Here is an 18,591-nt window from a genome sequence, read left to right on the forward strand (position 1 = left end):
GGATGCCACTCCGCCTACTCATACTCATTGGTTAAATGATGTTATGCTATGTTTAAATTTAGAAAAAGATTCACGTGTTCAATTTCTGAACCTAGACAAGATCCTTCAACATTGTGGGGACCTTTTTGAATTATGTTCAAAATCTTTGATTTGCTATTAAGCACAGATGTTGGCTAATAATATGCTGTACTCTATGATAAGGAATTTTTTCCTTTTCATTTTTTTAACCAAACAGCTGTTTTTTTCTGGTAGTGGGTTTAGATTTTTTTGTATAATAAAATTATCTTTTTCAGTATTATGTTTAAATTTAATCTATATGGATATGGGGTAATGAGACTATATTTGTGATTCCAATATATTTTAATCAATAAATATTATATATCCTACTGCACTCTCTATTCTTTTATGTAAGAAATCAATAAAAATATTGAAAAAGAACACCTGTAACTCCATATTTTACCAAGGTTCAATGTGAATTTATTCTTGTTTATTATTTCTCACCTGTTTGAGTAGCTTGTAGATTTTGGAGATCCATATGGAAAGTGGAGAGTGTGGGGTGGAGTAAAAGTTGTGCTCATTAGTAGGATCCCATTGTAGATGATGGAAGTTCTCTTGTCCTCACCTGCCTATCATCTCTCACTGGTGCCCCTCCTGTTCTTTTTCTCCCATGGTCCACTGTTACCTCCTATCTGATTCCTTCCCCTTCCCCCTTTACCTTCCACTATCTCTCCTTGTTTCTTACTTCATCCCCCTCACTGGTTTCACCAATCACCTGGCAACTTGTATTCCTTCCTGGTCCTTTATTCTAGCTTCTCCCCCTTCCTTTCTATGCATTATGAAGGGTGTTGGCCTGAAACTTCCGCTGTTCATTCCTCTCCATAAGGCTGTCTGATCTGCTGAATTCCTCTGTGTTCTGTGTGTGTTGCTCTGGACTTCCAGCATCGGTGCTTCATCATCTGAATATTTCCAGCATTTTCAGATACCTGCATTTGCTGTATTTTGCTCTTGAGTCATTGTTTCATACTTTGTCTTTAACTCTAATTCTTTTTAGATCTCTTTTATACTCCTTTCTTTATTTGACTATCAGCACAATTAAGTGCCCCACTGTTGAGTTATTAGTTTAGCTGGAAGTGTTTGATTCTACTTCACATGAGCCATATCACTTTGCTCCTTCATTTCTCTCCTGTTATTAATGAGCTAGAGTTCACACAGTTTTTCTGTTGTCCCTTTGTTCTAACCAAATTAACTTTATCTTTGACCCTTTACCTTGATAACCATTCTCCATGATAGATCTGATCAATGTTACCCCTACTTTTTAACCACGCTTTCGTCATCCCGCAATATCTTGTAGCTAGGAATATCATGTCTTGACTCCTCCCATTCATTGAGCTTGATCTGTGTTACCATCTATACTAAATTGCTTTGCAATTTCCCTCTATTTCCAAACATCATCTATGATTTCATTATTTGCCACTTTCAGTTTTCTGAGCACCTTATTTCTCATCTGTGATGAGTACCCATCTCAGTACAATTTCTTAGTCTTGCCTCTGTTAAGGAGCAAACTAGCTTTTTTGTACAAGCTTTCTCCAGCTTTCTTTCCAATGGCTGAGGAATGTGAAGTGCTCCCTCATGCACCATTTCATTAACCAAGAATAAACATGTTTAAGTCCACAATTCATTTATTCACAAATGCATGATTCTGGAAATAATTTAAAGATTATTCCCTTGCTTTGAAGTTCTGCTTTTCACTGCCTTCAGAGAATTCAAAATTCTCCCAAGGTCCAGAATCTCTGACTGTTTTTCTGGCCTTCTTAAAATTTTCAACATCTCATAGAAACATAGAAAACCTACAGGCCCTTCGGCCCACAAAGTTGTGCCGAGTATTTCCCTACCTTAGAAATTACTAGGCTTACCGATAGCCCTCTATTTTTCTAAGCTCCATGTACCTATCCAAAAGTCTCTTAAAAAACACTATGATATCTGACTCCACCACCATTGCCAGCAGCCCATTCCACACACTCACCACTCTCTTTGTAAAAATCTTAACCCTTGACATCTCCTCGGTACCTACTCGCAGGCACCTTAAACCTGTGCCCTTTTGTGGCAGCCATTTCAGCCCTGGGAAAAAGCCTCTGACTAGCCACATGATCAATGGCTGTCATCATCTTATACATCTCTATCAGGTCACCTCTCATCCTCAGTCGCTCCAAGGAGAAAAGACCAAGTTGACTCAACCTGTTTTCATAAGGCATGCTCCCCAATCCAGGCAACATCCTTGTAAATCTCCTCTGCACCCTTTCTGTGGTTTCCACATCCTTCCTGTAGTGAGGCAACCAGAACTGAGCACAGTACTCCAAGTGGGGTCTGACCAGGGCCCTACCTAGCTGTAACATTACCTCTTGGTTCCTAAATTCAATTCCATGATTGATGAAAGCCATTACACCGTATGCCTTCTTATCAACAGAGTCAACCTGCGCACCTGCTTTGAATGTCCTAGGGACTCGGACCACAAGATCCCTCTGATCCTCCACATTGCCAAGAGTCTTACTATTAATATTATATTCTGCCATCATATTTGATCTACCAAAATGAACCACTTTCACGCTTATCTGGGTTGAACTCCAGCTGCCACTTCTCAGCCCAGTTTTGCATCCTATCAATGTCCCGCTGTAACCTCTGACAGCCCTCCACACTATCCACAACACCCCCAACTTTTTTGTCATCAGCAAACTTACTAACCCTTCCCTCCACTTCTTCATCCAGGTCATTTATAAAAATCACGAAGAGTAAGAGTCCCAGAACAGACCCTTGAGGCACACCACTGGTGACCGACCTCCATGCAGAATATGACCCATCTACAACCACTCTTTGCCTTCTGTGCACAAGCCACATCTGGATCCACAAAGCAATGTCCCCATGGATCCCATGCCTCCTTACTTTCTCAATAAGCCTTGTATGGGGTACCTTATCAAATGCCTTGCTGAAGTCCATATACACTACATCTACTGCTCTTCCTTCATTAATGTGTTTAGTCACGTCCTCAAAAAATTCAATCAGGCTCGTAAGGCACGACCGGCCCTTGACAAAGTCATGCTGACTATTCCTAATCATATTATACCTCTCAAAATGTTCATAAATCCTGCCTCTCAGGATCTTCTCCATCAACTTACCAACCACTGAATTAAGATTCACTGGTCTATAATTTCCTGGGCTATCTCTACTCCCTTTCTTGAATAAAGGAACAACATCCACAACTCTCCAATCCTCTGCAACCTCTCCTGTCCTCACTGATGATGCAGTGATCATTGCCAGAGGCTCAGCAATCTCCTCCCTCACCTCCCACTGTAGCCTGGGGTACATCTCATCCGGTCCCGGCAAGTTATCCAACTTGATGCTTTCCAAAAGCTCCAGAACATCCTCTTTCTTAATATCTACATGATCAAGCTTTTCAGTTTTCTGCAAGTGATCACTGCAATCACCAAGATCCTTTTCCATAGCGAATACTAAAGTAGTCATTAAGTACATCTGCTATTTGCTGCAGTTCCATACACACTTCCCCACTGTCACACTTGATAGGTCCTATTCTTACACATCTTATCTTCTTGCTCCTCACATACGTGTAGAATGCCTTGGGGTTTTCCTTAATCCTGCCCACCAAGGCCTTCTCATGGTCCCTTCTGGCTCTCCTAATTTCCTTCTTAAGCTCCTTCTTATTAGCTTTATAATCTTCTAGATCTCTAAAATTACTTAGCTCTCTGAAACTTTTGTAAGCTTTTCTTTTCTTCTTAACTAGATTTACTACAACCTTTGTACACCATGGTTCCTGTACCCTACCATAACTTACCTGTCTCTTTGGAACGTACCTATGCAGAACTCCACACAAATATCCCCTGAACATTTGCCACATTTCTTTCATACTTTTCCCTGAGAACACCTGTTCCCAATTTAATCTTCCAAGTTCCTGCCTGATAGCCTCATAATTCCCCTTACTCCAATTAAACACTTTCCTATCTTGTCTGTTCCTATCTCTCTACAATGCTATTGTAAAGGAAATAGAATTGTGATCACTGTCTCCAAAATGCTCTCCCACTGAGAAATCTGACACCTGACCAGGTTCATTTCCCAATACCAAATCAAGTACAGTCTCTCACCTTCTAGGCTTATCTACATATTGTGTCAAGAAACCTTCCTGAACACACCTATCAAACTCCACCCCATCTAAACCTCTTGCTCTGGGGAGATGCCAATCGATATTTGGGAAATTAAAATCTCCCATCACGACAACTTTGTTATTATTACACTTTTCCAGGATCTGTTTCCCTATCTGCTCCTCGACATCGCTGTTACTATTGGGCAGCCTATAAAAAACACTCAGTAATGTTATTGACCCCTTCATGTTCCTAACCTCCACCCACAGAGACTCTGTAGACAATCCCTCCATGTCATCCACCTTTTCTGCAGCTGTAACACTCTCTTTGATCAACAGTGCTATGCCCGCACCTCTTTTGCCTTCCTCCCTGTCTTTTCTGAAATATCTAAAACCCGGCACTTGAAGTAACTATTCCTTGTCCCGGAACCATCCAATTCTCTGTTATGGCCACCACATCATAGCTCCAAGTACTGATCCACACTCTAAGCTCATCCACTTTGTTCACGATACTCCTTGTGCTAAAATAGACACATCTCAAACCTTCGGTCTGAGCGCATCCCTTCTCTATCACCTGCCTATCCTCCCTCACACACTGTCTCCAAGCTTTCTCTATTTGTTAGCCAACCACCTCTTCCCCAGTTTCTTCAGTTTGGTTTCCACCCCCCCAACATTTCAAGTTTAAACTCTCCCCCTTGCTCAGATCAATAGCTAATCCTCTTGTTAGACACACTTTGTGTATATGGGCTCAGTTTAGGAAATGCTATGGTTTCCAGGGGTTTCCCGTTTCTAGCCCTGTCGCACACAATCACCTTTTTTTACCTACTACATATGATTCAGCATTCCATGTTTGGTATAGGAAGGGCATTAGACATTTTGAAGATCCTTTCATTGATAATCGCTTCGCTTCTTTTCAGCAGCTCTCTGTTAAGTTCAACCTGCCTAACGCTCACTTTTTCAGATATCTCCAAATCCGACACTTTATTGCTCCTTTAATTCCCTGAAATGCCTGCGAAAAATGCTATGGACCTATTTCTTTCCATCAATCCACTAGGTAAAGGTTTAATATCAATTATCCGAGATAAACTAGCAGCCTTACGACGGGCCCCTGTGGATAAAATTAAAATGGCCTGGGAGCAGGATTTAAATATCTCCTTATCCAAGGAGAGCTGGGACTCAGTTCTCAAATCGGTTAACTCAACCTCTCTTTGTGCTCGCCATTGCCTTTTACAGTTTAAGATTATTCACAAAGCCCATATGTCTAAATCTAAACTATCTCGATTCTACCCTGGCATTAGCCCGTTCTGTGATAAATGCAAGAGGGGCGTGGCCTCTCTCATCCATATGTACTGGCTCTGTCCTAGCTTGGAGAAATTCTGGAAAGATGTCTTCACTACATTATCGGGTATTCTGAATCAGCACCTAGAACCAAACCCCTTAATTGCTCTGTTCGGTTTTTGGGGCGAGGCAGATTTATGTCTGGGTCCGACCAAATGCCGAATACTATCCTTTGCCTCTCTCCTGGCTAGACGCTTGATCCTCCTTAGATGGAGAGATGTTGCCCCGCCCACTCATGCGCAATGGCTTAACGACATTATGGCCTGCTTGGACCTCGAAAAAATTCATTATTCAGTTCTTAATTCAGATCTAAAGTTCCATAAGGTCTGGGGACCTTTTATCGAGTACTTTCATAACCTTCCTCCTGACTAGGGGTTTTTTTTCTCTTTTTTTTTCTTCTTTTCAGTCCCTTGCTCTCAGCTCCGTTTTTTTTCCTGGTAGTAGGCATTATTATCCTCTGCTGCTAAGTGTATTCACAGTCTGGCAGTTTAACTGTCCTGACCTATACTCTTTATACTGTGTTGTGGTCGGTCTGGAGTTGTTGTTTTTTATCTTGTGTTTTGGGGCTTGGGGAGGACACTAAGCTTACTTGTCTTTAATTTAGGTGCTTTTTTGTTAAATTCTCTTCCTTTGTAGCATATTGTTATTGTACGCTTAATTTTGCACTGTATTAATGCTCCTCATTGGGATTTGGGGTTTTTAATTTGTAAAATGTTTTGAAAAACTAATAAAAAAATGTTAAAATTTTTTTTTAAAATAAATAAATAAACTCTCCCCAGTAGCCTTAGCAAACCTCCCCAACAGGATATTGGTTCCCCTGGGATTCAAGTGCAACCTGTTCTATTTGTACAGGTCACACATGCCCCAAAGGAGGTCGCAATCCACCTCATTCTATTCCTATACTCACTGTCACATGGCACGGGCAGTAATCCCAGGATTACTACCTTTGCGGTCCTGCTTCTCAACTTCCTTCCTAACTCCCTGTAGTCTGTTTCCAGGACGTCGTCACTTTTCCTACCTATGTCATTGGTACCAATATGTATCATGACCTCTGGCTGTTCTCCCTCCCACTGGAGGATATCGTGGATGCGATCTGAAACATCCCAGACCCTGGCACCTGGGAGGCAAACTACCATCCAAGTTTCTTTCCTGCCTCCTCAGAATCACCTGTCTGACCCCCTAACTATCGAGTCCCCTATCACTACTGCCTTTCCCTTCCATTCCCTACCCTTTTGAGCCACAGTGCCGGACTCTGTGCCAGAGGCACGGCCACTGTTGCTTCCCCCAGGTAGGCTGTCTCCTCCCCAACAGTACTCAAACAGGAGTACTTATTGTTCAGGGGGAGAGCCACAGGGGTACCCTCTAGTACTTGACTCTTCCCCTTCCCCCTCCTGACTGTTACCCACTTGTCTGTCTCCCATGGCCCTGGTGTGACCACTTCCCTATAACTCCTTTCTATCACCTTCTCACTCTCCCTGACTAGACAAAGGTCATCGAGCTGCATCTCCAGTTCCCTAACATGGTCTCTTAGGAGTTGCAGCTCGACACGCTAGCAGCGGATATGGCTGTCCGGGAGGCTGGGAGTAACTCCAGGACTTCCCACATCTGACACCGAGCACAGAACACCGGCCTCACATATGTACTTCCTTTCCGCAATTAACACAGGTAAACCTACCGTTACCACCTAAGCCTGTTGAGCCAAAGCACTCTCACTCCGTTGGATATGCGGTTTTCTTTTTAAACTTTTCCCGCTCTCCTTGGCACCTTGGGTAAAATTAAGTAACTGGGAAATTTAAGAATAAAACATTTTTATTTGTTAATCCTTACTTATAGCTATTACACTGGGTTTTACTGCTGGTTCTTTGTTCTTCAAATACAGTTCAATCACATATATACCGATAGACTATTCTGAATCTGAATCAGGATTAATGTCAATGACATATGTTGTGAAATCTATTTGTTGAATCCAATACAGTCTGCAGTATTCTGAAGTCTCAGCTAAAACAAGGGAAAACGCCAACAGGTTTCTTATCCTTGAAGTCTTTGCAGAAATATTGTGATGTAATTCAAGATTTGCATTTCAGTGTCAAACAATAAAGGGCCTAGATTAATTTATTGATCCCCAGAGATCATGTCACGCTAAACATTGCGCTCAAATGGCTTTAAACACAAGCAGCTCTGCAGATGCTGTATATCTTGAGCAGCGCACACAAATGCTGGTGGAACTCAGCAAGTCAAGCAGCATCGATGGAGAGAAATAAACAGTCAATAATTCAGGCCGAGGCTTATCATCCCCTCCATTGATGCCTGACTTCAGCATTTTGGGTGTGTTACCCAGAAGATTTTAATGACCATCCACAAAATCATCAAGCTGTCTCATTGGCCAAGCAGATGACTGCACTCCTCCATTTTCTGTGACTGAGAGTCTCTGCATGGTATGGATTGTATGAATTACTCATGTGGGAGACGGGACTGTGTACTATACCTGTGTAATCTCCTTAACAGCTGTCTAGTGTGTCTCAGTCCACATTTTTACATTTTCAAGTATGTATTCATTTCCCTTTAGAAAGACACACATCAATCTGCTTCTACTGACCTCTCTGAATTCACAGCATTCATAAAATTCTCTTGCTTCCTCTCATTGTTATTGAAAATGTATGACTTCTGTGTGCAGAACCACTTGTCCATGGAACAAATATCCTTTAAGAAATTACAGGAATTGAGTATATGTCTCCGTGGAACAGCTCCATCACTAAGTAGAAACATAGAAAACCTACAGCACAATACGGGTCCTTCGGCCCACAAAGCTGTGCCTAACATGTCCTTACTTTAGAATTACCTAGGGTTACCCATTGCCTCTATTTTCTAAGATCCATGTATCCATCCAGGAGTCTCTTAAAAGACCCTATTGTTTTCACCTCCACCACTGCTGCCGACAGCCCATTCTGTGCACTCACCACTCTCTGCGTAAAATACTTACCCCTGATATCTCCTCTGTACCTGCTTCCAAGCACCTTAAAACTGTGCCTTCTCGTGCTAGCCATTTCAACCCTGGGAAAAAGCCTCTGACTATGCACACAATCAATGCCTCTCATTATCTTGTACACCTCTACCAGGTCACCTCTCATCCTCCATCACTCCAAGGAGAAAAGGCTGAGTTCACTCAACCTATTCTCATAAGGCATGCTTCCCAATCCAGGCAACATCCTTGTAAATCTCCTCTGCACCCTTTCTTTGGTTTCCACGTCCTTCCTGTAGTGAGGTGACCAGAACTGAGCGCTGTACTCCAAGTAAGATTGCTGTTTCAGAAAAAAATATGTAGGTTATCTAGAACAGGACAACACAGAAACAAACCTTTCTGCACACATTGTCTGCATCAAATACAATGCCTAGTTCTGCCTACACATGCTCCATATCCCTCCATCTGTTTACATTCAGCTGTCTCACTTATTTTCCTTTTTAGTGCCTGTTACGCTGCTGGTGTTTAGACCATCAATGAAGGTCCTCCTTTTCTGGCTGTGATCAGTGTTCATTGTCTCAGTATCTTCCTCTCGGTTTTCACTACTGTCAGTCATGCGAGTCCATGGTGGAGACTCAGGAATACTGTGGCACAAGAGTGTAGAAGGATTCATCATTGCTATTTCCTTAACAACTTTGTTCTACCAGTCAGGGTTGTTAGCTCTGAGCTGAACCCCATAACCTGAAAGACTAGAGGACAGCTCTTAGGCTAGCCACTACTCTTTGACCTGTTTGGTATGGATGACCCTACCAAAAGCCAAAGCAAAAAGCTCTGAGTCCAGCCAACATATCTCTCTGGGTCATTGAGGCACAGAAGCCTCCAAAACATGACAAGGATATGGTCCTCTTGAAGGATGTGTCTATCTAACAGCCTCTTAAAAGCCATTAACATACCTGGTTCCTGTCCCGCCACTATCCCTTTCTCTGTTTAAAAATACTTATCCAGTACATCTATTTGAACAACACCCCCCCCCCCCCACACTGCCACCTTAAATATATTTCATCTGGTACTTTACATTTCTAATCTGAGGAACTGTTGTTGATTGTCTATCCTATCTATACATCTCATAATTTTATACAGATTCTGGTTAAATGGGCCATCCAGACAGTTGCTCTTTTGGGACAACTCTTAAAGAGCAAAAACAAATTGGGACACTATGCCACTTAATTATGACAAGAGATTGTTGCTGAACAGTTTCTAACTAGCATTAGTTGCATGCACTTAGACACACTCAGAGTGAAAGGTTTTGAGATAGTGTTAGCTAGCTGTGTGTGCTCGTGTTCAAGGAACAGTGATTTTTGTCAATGATAGTTGGTGAGAAATGAGCAGTAAGATGTTTCAGAACTTTTGCTCACGGTGGCTTAATTCATTTAGTCTTGGAGATGTCTGAAATGGCCAGAAGTGAAAATGAAAAAATTGTCCTACCTCAACAAGTTAGGAACAATGAAGAATTTGAAGCTATCTACAGTCATCTTGAATTTTACAATGAAAATGAAGATTTGGAGGATGCAGTCATCAAAGGCTGTTCTAATGGCCCAATTAACCAGACAATCTATTATCCACATTAAGTGTCTGTGCTGATTTTGTTTATTTACAGTCAATCAAAAGAACATGGCAGTATATATACTGGATGAATTCCTCTGTTGATAACAACAGTGGATTCTGGTTAATTGTAATACATAGGGACCAGTACCTTTTGGCCCTGGCAGATGGGACCTCCACTGTCGGCTCCTACACAGGAATCAATGGGGATTGGTAGCACTGAAACACTTCAAAGGGTGATATACCTGTGGCAGAGGAGGTGTGTAGTTTTTGGGACAGCTTGGCCATCAGCAGATACTTTTTTCATGTGGAAGGGCTAGAGGCGGCGGTTTAGCACAGAAAATTCACCACTTGCTGACTAGTTCTTTCTGACTGTCCATTGGTTTGTGAATGAGAGCCAGAGGACAAACTCACTGAGGTTCGGCGGGGGGGGGGCAGGGGGAGCAGAAGGCTCGCCAGAAGTGGGAGGTGAATTTGGAGAGATCAATGAAATCACTACCTTGGAGACCTGGTCCATCACTGTCATATCAGTTTACCCGCATTGGAAGGTGGTAGACCGTGATGAAACCCATGGCAACGTGGACGCACAGGTGCTGAGGGACTGGCAGGGCAGCACAAGCCCAAAAGGTAGCTGGTTGGAGGAATTGGACTGGGCACATTGAGCACAGGCAGCAATGAATTAATTTACATCTGTGATCGTGGCGGGCCACCAGATCCAACATCACTGAAAATCAGAAGTTTGTTATGTGCCTGGATGGCCAGAGAGGGGTGAGGAGGGGGCTTCAGAGTGCACGGTCACTGGCACATACATGCAGTTGTCAGGTGTCGGCCAGAGCAGGTTCATGCTCTGGAGCCTGTTGAATCTGGTTCTCAAGGTCCCAGGCAAAAGGTGCAAAGATCTGGAAGGATAGAAGGATGGGCTGAGGGACAATCTCCATTTCAGTTTGGTTGAACTGTTGGAACAGGGTGTCCACCTTAGTGTTCTCGGAGACATGTCAGTAGAAGTAGTGAAATTAAATTGCTTGAAGAAGAGGGTCCAGTGAACCTGATGTGGGTTGAGTTGACAAGTCTGCTGAATGGGTATGAAGTTTTGGAGTTCAGTCCAGATCAGGAAGTGTTTGGTGTTTTCCATCAGGAATGTCTCCTTTTCTTCAAGGGCCCTTTTATGGCAAGTAGCTCCTTGTCTCCTACTCCATAATGACGCTGTGTAGATTTGAACTTGCGTGAGAAGAAGGCACAAGTGTGTGTCTTCGCATCTGGTCTTCACTGAGAAATGATGACCCTGGCACCTGCTTCAGCTGTGTCCATCTCTACCACAAAAGGTCCAGAAGGATTGGGATGGCAGAGAATGGTAGCATTGGTGAGAGACTCTTAAGCTCCTCAAACGTGTGGCCCACGGCAGCAGATCAGGTTATCCATGAAGTAGGTGACTTGGTGAAGGAGATTAGAGGAGCAGCAATTTGGCTGTAGTTTCTGATGAACCGCGATAGAAGTTGGAGAAGCCCAAGAAGTGCTGTAGCTGTCTGAATGAGGGAGTGCAGTTGGGGCAATTCAACAATGGCTTCTCTGAGTCCACAGTTTTGCCTTGGGTTGAAAGATTGCAACCCAGGAAGGAAACCGTGCGTAGAATGTGTTATACTCTTTGGGTATGAACTGCTGTTGTCAGCAATGGTTGCCTGGCTTCATTTTGTAACCATTTATACTGTGTAAATCCTGCCACAACTGCCTGCTGGATCGAGACTCAGTTTTGGGCAGGTACTATGTCTCATTTCAAAACACTTCATTAGAACTCACTGATAGCACACTCAATCAAATGCTGCATTGATACCTTGGGCAGCATGTACATCTTATCTCTGTAATCCTTGTTGTTGTTTCCAGGAAACAATGACGTCTGGGACCAAGTTTTCCTGACATGATCCAAGTTGAGCATGAGTGAGCTAGCTATTTATTGGTAGGTAATTTATTTAACAGCACTCTCAAGAAATGTAAGAGACTTTGCAGATGCTGGAAATCCAGAGTAACTCACACAAAATGCTAGAGGAATTCAGCAGGTCAGGCAGCATCTGATTAAGGGTCTCGACTCAAAATGTCAACTGCTTATTCCTGTCCAGAGAAGCAGCCTGACCTGTTGAATTTTGCCAGCATTATCAATGACTCCTCCTATACATTTCTGAGTGTTTTAAGACACTATATAAATAGAGATGTAACTGACAGGGTAGGACAGGTGTTGTTTTTACTGAGAAGCCAGGCAGTGAAAGGTTTTCACTTCTTTAGGCAGTTGCCAACATTCCAGTGCTGTTACTGTACTGAAGTAACTCAGGGATGAATTTTGGATAATACTAGACAACAAACCTTCTGATGCCAAGTACTACATTTAACTAGCAAGTGGTAGTTTTTAATGTCTCTGTGAAAAGTTGCTATACTTGCTCCAAAATTTTTTTGTCCATGGATGCCATCAGCTTTCCGGAAAGGAAAGTTCATCCCCCGGAGAAGGAAGGATTCAAAGGGGAGAAAGGGGCCACAGTGGTTGACAAAGGAAGTCAGAGATTGCATAGTATTAAAAAAAAGGAAGTATGACAGAGCTAAGGTGAGTGGGAGGACAGATGATTGGGAAATTTTTAAGGAACAGAACTTAACTAAAAAGGCAATACGGGGAGAAAAAATGAGGTACGTACGCAAGCTAGCCAGGAATATAAAGAAGGATAGCAAAAGCTTTTTTAGGTATGTGAAGAGAAAGAAGATAGTTAAGAACAATGTTGGGCCCTTGAAGAATGAATTGGGTGAAATTGTTATGGGAAACAGAGAAATGGCAAAAGAATTTAATAAATACTTTAGATCTGTCTTCACTAGGGAAGACACAAGCAATCTCCCAGATGTATGGATGGGCCAAGGACATAGGTTAACAGAGGAAATCAAACAGATTGACATTAGGAAGGAACGGTGATGAGTAGACTGATGGGACTGAAGGCTGACAAATCCCCAGGTCCAGATGGTCTGCATCCTAGGGTACTAAAGGAGGTGGCTCTGGAAATTGCGGATGCATTGGTAATCATTTTCCAATGTTCCTTAGATTCAGGATCAGTTCCTGAGGATTGGAGAATGGCTAATGTTATCCCACTTTTTAAGAAAGGAGGGAGGGAGAAAACAGCCTGTCAGCCTAACATCAGTAGTGGCGAAGATGCTAGAGTCCATTATTAAAGATGAAATAGTGGCATATCTAGATAGCAGTGATAGGATTGGGCTGAGCCAGCATGGATTTACCAAGGGTAAATCATGCTTGACTAATCTATTGGAGTTTTTCGAGGATGTAACCAGGAAGTTAGACAAGGGAGATCCAGTGGATGTAGTGTACCTCGATTTTCAGAAGGCATTTGATAAGGTCCCACATAGGAGATTGGTGGGTAAAATCAAAGCTCAGGGCATTGGGGGGAAGATATTGACATGGATAGAAAACTGGTTGGCAGATAGAAAGCAAAGGGTAATGGTGAATGGGTGTTTCTCGGAATGGCAGGTGGTGACTAGTGGGGTGCCACAGGGCTCGGTATTGGGACCACAGCTGTTTATGATTTACATCAACGATTTAGATGAAGGCATTGAGAATAACATCAGCAAGTTTGCTGATGATACTAAGCTGGGTGGCAGTGTGACATGTGATGAGGATGTTAGGAGAATTCAGGGTGACTTGGATAGGCTGGGTCAGTGGGCAGATACTTGGCAGATGACGTTTAATGTGAATAAGTGTGAGGTTATCCACTTTGGGAGTAAGAACAGGAAGGCAGATTATTATCTGAATGGTGTAGAGTTAGGTAAGGGAGAAATACAAAGAGATCTAGGAGTCCTTGTTCATCAGTCACTGAAGGTGAATGAGCAAGTGCAGCAGGCAGTGAAGAAGGCTAATGGAATGTTAGCCTTTATTACAAAGGGAATTGAGTACAAGAGCAAGGAAATCCTTTTGCATTTGTACAGGGCCCTGGTGGGACCACACCTGGAGTATTGTGTACAGTTTTGGTCTCCAGGGTTAAGGAAGGACATCCTGGCTGTAGAGGAAGTGCAGCATAGATTCACAAGGTTAATTCCTGGGATGTCCGGACTGTCTTACGATGAGAGGTTAGAGAGACTGGGCTTGTTCACGCTGGAATTAAGGAGATTGAGAGGGGATCTGTTTGCAACATATAAGATTATTAAAGGATTGGACAAGATAGAGGCAGGAAATATGTTCCAGATGCTGGGAGAGTCCAGTACCAGAGGGCATGGTTTGAGAATAAGGGGTAGGTCATTTAGGACAGAGTTAAGGAAAAACTTCCTCTCCCAGAGAGTTGTGGGGGTCTGGAATGCACTGCCTCGGAAGGCAGTGGAGGCCAATTCCCTGGATGCTTTCAAGAAGGAGCTAGATAGGTATCTTATGGATAGGGGAATCAAGGGATATGGGGGCAAGGCAGGAACCGGGTATTGATAGTAGATGATCAGCCATGATCTCAGAATGGCGGTGCAGGCTCGAAGGGCCGAATGGTCTACTTCTGCACCTATTGTCTATTGTCTATCTATTGTCTATAGAAAGGAAAGCTGATGACGTACAAGGACTAAAAATTTTTTTAAATATATATAAACTAATGTTCATCTTTCTGAAAGGCACACTTGATGAAGAGAAGTTCAGCTAGATCCTGTTCAAAACCAGAGAGAAAGAAATATATTTTTAACAATTGGGAAAATAGTAATATAAATTCAGAATTTCTTTCAAATATTTAGTGCATAGGTTAAGCTTACAAATACCACAGCCCAAGTCTGAAATAGGTACGACTATGTATAAATTCTTGATATACTGTGTTTTATGAATTCAACCAATTCATACATATTTAAGGAAACATTGGAAGAGTTTATGGGTTGGTTTCTCTATGGCTCACTACACCACATGATATAACCAGAGCCAAAACATAGGAAAGCACAAGTAAACAGTTAATAATTTGATATAAACAGTTAATCAACCAACTGCAACCAACTTCCAGATCAGTAGAATATTGTAATGCAGTTTTAAGGGGTCTCCTTTAATAAGGAGAGATATATTTGCTTTAGAGGGGCTGCAACCAAGATTCATCAGAATGGTTCCAGGGAAGATGCTTTCCATCACATGAAGAGGAATAGCATGTTAGCGTTCATGGATCATTCAGAAATCTGATGGCAGAGGGAAAGCAGCTGTCCCTAAAACATTGAATGTGGGTCTTCAGACTCCTGTACAGAACAACGGAGGAGCAAGACTGAAAACACCAGAATCAGGGAAGTGAAATATTAACATTGGCATCTTGGAAGATGATAGAGGCAGAGGGTCTATGGTTACACCTTGGGGTGAAAGAACGTAACCCAGGACTGAGTACTGGAACCACACATTTGATGAGAATAATTGGAAGTGACAATAATCAGGGAAATGAAGACCACACCACTCTGTTGTCTCCATCGTCTCAGGAAATGTAGCGCACACACGTGGCAGTTTTGACTTAGTCCTGTTTACCTGATCTAAAACCTCTGGCAATCAAATATCAAGCTAAGGGAGGGAGTTCTCCATCATGGTCCTGTTTGCAGTGTACATACCACTACTGGCAAACATCAGGTCGGCATAGGAGGAGCTAAGCACCATGATCAACAGTCATGAAACAGCACACTCTAATGCTTTCCCAGTCATTGTGGTGGACTACAACCGTCTTAAAGTGTCAGACACTAACATGTCACCTGTGGAAGAAGAGGAACCAGCACATGATCATTGTTACACCTCCATCAAGAACATTTAACGTGCCATCCAGCACCCAAACTTGGGCAAGTTCAATTGTTTGGCTGTACTACTGTTCCTGGCATACAGGCAGAGTCTGAGGACCGCTGCAGTGGTGAGGACCATGAAGGTATGGTCAAGGGAAGTAGAGAAGCAGTGATAGGACTGCTTTGGTTCAGTGGGATGGACCATCTTCAGGGATACATCTTCAGATCTGAATGAATATGCCACAGTCGTCACTGACTACATCAAGAGCTGCATAGATGAATGTGTACTGTTGAGAACGTACCAAGCATACCCAAACCAGAAGCTGTGGATGGACTGTGAGATTCACAGTTCTGAGGGCTAGACCTGTATTGTTCAAGGACAGTGATCCAGAACCCTATAAGAAGTCCAGATCCCAAACAGTGCAGACAGCTTCAAAGGGCAGTGCTTCAAGAAGGCGCCATTCTTCATTACGGATCTTCACCACCTGGCACATGCCATCATCTCAATATAACAACTGGGGAGGAGATTAAGAAGCCTGAAGCCCCACAATCTATGTTTTCGGAACAGCTTCTTCTCCTCTGCTGTTATATATCTGAACTATCCATGAACCAGTGAACACTACCTTTCTATTCCTCTTTTGCATTACTTAACTATCTATTTGTTTGTTTGTCTATTTATTTATTTATAACATTTTTTCATATTTGTAACTTTTTGTGGTGCTTCCGGGGTGTGGTCGACAGTTCCCCCCAGCATTCCTAGCAGTCAGTGCTATTTATTGTTCTTGTTTTAAATTATGTTTGTGGTGTGCAAATTATGGTGAGCTGTTCAAGTTCATTTATGTTACATTTTAGCTTGGGTTATACAGTTGTTCGTTCATGTGTTTGTGAGCTACCCTGACTGTAACTGAAGTGTGCAATAATCAGCTACCTGTCTGAGTGTGACTGAGTTAGTTGTCACTGAGCTATTGCACTCCGTCTTATTGTACTTGTCACAATAAATTTGGTAGTTGAGTTAAATGGGCTTTTCTCGTCGGTCATCATAGACCGAATGCTCGCCACAATGTGGTCAGGAATGGGATCAGAAATGCATGGCGAAATTGAAGAGATACGAAGTTGCCTTAAGACCCAGGAAATAAGTCAAGGGACCAAGAAAAATGCCTGACCCACATATCCGGGCTGGGCTTCCCAAGACGGGATGCCGACCCAGAGGGAAAACCTGGGAATAGAACATTGTGCCTTCCCAGGGAATCCCAATGGGGCGAGCGTATCCAAGCTCAGTGGAACGCATCACCTGCCTCCATCGCAGGTCGCACTGGGGAGCCCAAAATGTCATAACCATGGGAGGTTGAGCAATGCAGTGGGCACCTTCAATGCCGCCAGAGAAAGAGGAAGACCAATAGGCCCCGGTAATAAACGCCACAAGCTCCACCCTGAAGCCCTCCAGATGCAGTGGTACTGGCCGCTTAGGGACACACCTGGTGCAAGTTAAACTTGCCACATGGCACAATGTGTGGAGCCCCACCAAGACAGTGGTGCCCCTTGGCCTGGTGCTGGAGGGGGATGCCCTGCAGGTCCTCCTCAATCAAATGCCAGCTGTGCAGCGTGACTACAGGACCCTCGTAGTAGCACTGCAGCATTTTGAGCAGAGACCATTGGAGGAGATGCTGAGTGAAGAACTGGGCAGTAGGTGGGAGAAAGCTTGGGAGCATTCACTGAAGATCTCTACCACTGTGCTCAGCATAGATACCAGTTCGCTCCCATGTCCTCCATGTAAAGGCGCTGATGGTAGAGTGCCTTTGGCTGTACACTTGCCGAACATCACCATCAATGCTGGCAGAGGCGGAGAGGGCAGAGGTAATTTTAGCCCCCCCCCCCCCCCCCACAGCATCCCAGCATCGCCCTGCTAACTGCGAGCCCAAACCTGTGTTGCCAAGGTGGAGGAAGGGAGTCATGAGAAGGAGCCCATAGGACAGGTTCAACCAGCTCCCCATGCCATGGACCAATCTCTGCTATTAGTGTGGTGGCGCAGGCCACATGGCCCGGAAATGCCTCACACCAGCGCCATGCCACAGCCTTGTGCAGCCACCGGGAAACGCAGGGCAGGCCACGCTGTGAGGGAAGCGCCGACTGTGACCTCCAATGGTATCCTTGCATTGTCACCTCCCCGCTTACGTGAAGATCAAGGCTTGTACGTGGAGGGCGTCAGACGCCGTATGTTGGTGGACTCGAGGTCAACCACCACCATCATCCATCTAGGCGTCCTCCCCTACACGAACCTGCCATCCTTGTCTGGATGGACAATGATGGTGGTACAGCTGGCTACGGGCACCAGTGACTGTGTGGCGATGAGACGGAAGAGGTGGTTGCGCATCTCAGTGGGGTAAAACACAGTGGAGGACCGAGGTGTGGCTAGCTGACATCCAGGACTCCTGTACCACTGGCCGGGACTTGCTGACCCACTGGGGGCCCGTGCGAAGTCGGCACTGATGCTGCGGCTCTCTGGCAGGGCAGCTCCAGGAAGTGGACAGGGAGGGTGAAGCAATAACCACCTGCGGTCTAACAGCGGCCCTCCACTATGCTGCACACCCCACTGCGGCCCAATGCAATGAAGCACATCACACTGAACCTGTGGCGGGGCGAAGCACACCATCGCTGGCCACCTCAGGGCAGCTCACCATGTCCTAAGACATAGGACATAGGAGCAGAATTAGGCCATTTGGCCCATTCAACCTGGTCCATTATTCAATCAGAGCTGATCCTTTTCTCCCCGCCCCGGTCCCACTCCCCATCTTTCTCCCTG

This window comes from Hemitrygon akajei, chromosome 1, assembly GCF_048418815.1.
Source record: "Hemitrygon akajei chromosome 1, sHemAka1.3, whole genome shotgun sequence".
Classification (NCBI taxonomy): domain Eukaryota; kingdom Metazoa; phylum Chordata; class Chondrichthyes; order Myliobatiformes; family Dasyatidae; genus Hemitrygon; species Hemitrygon akajei.